Below are 682 nucleotides of genomic sequence, written 5' to 3' on the forward strand. Positions count from 1 at the left end.
TCGGAAATCCGCCTGCCTCCGCCTCCCAAGTGCTAGGATTAAAGGCGTGCGCCACCGCCGCCCGGCTACCAAGTTTCTTTAATGTAAAGTTACAGTTTTCAAATTTGCGTATTTTGTTCACTAAAAATATGTCATGAGAAATCCAGACAACAATCATGGTAAGGAAATATAGCTTTCTCTTTTGGGGTAAAAGCTGTTAACCCATGTTTGAGCTTCTGTAAAAGCAACCACAATAAATACTAAATATGAGAGATTTCAAAACCATGAGGCTAGCATATTTCTCCTTCATATTTCGTCTTAATATTTTATGTTAAATAATGATCATACTTTAAAAAATAGAATACTCATAGAGCCAAGGATTGCAAGTCTCTGGACATTGTGATCAGCTGTCAAACTTGAGTCCATTTTCTTTGAATGTAACAGTTCTGTGATTTTCTGATATGAGTTCTACCCCTTAGGAGTTGTTAGTATGTCTTCCAGGCTGATGCTACTGACTTTTCTGGAAAATCTTACAAATAAGATAGCATAGAATTGGTATGGTCTGTCTCCTTGACTGACATATTGGAAGCATTGTGCCACCTGGGTGTTCTAATGGAACTATGAGTAGAAAGGAGAAGTAGCTAGCTCAATGAAGAGACCATATTCTCCAAATAAATCCAAATGCACAGCCAAAAAAAAAAAA

Source organism: Mastomys coucha, unplaced genomic scaffold, assembly GCF_008632895.1.
Source record: "Mastomys coucha isolate ucsf_1 unplaced genomic scaffold, UCSF_Mcou_1 pScaffold9, whole genome shotgun sequence".
NCBI classification, from domain to species: Eukaryota; Metazoa; Chordata; class Mammalia; order Rodentia; family Muridae; genus Mastomys; species Mastomys coucha.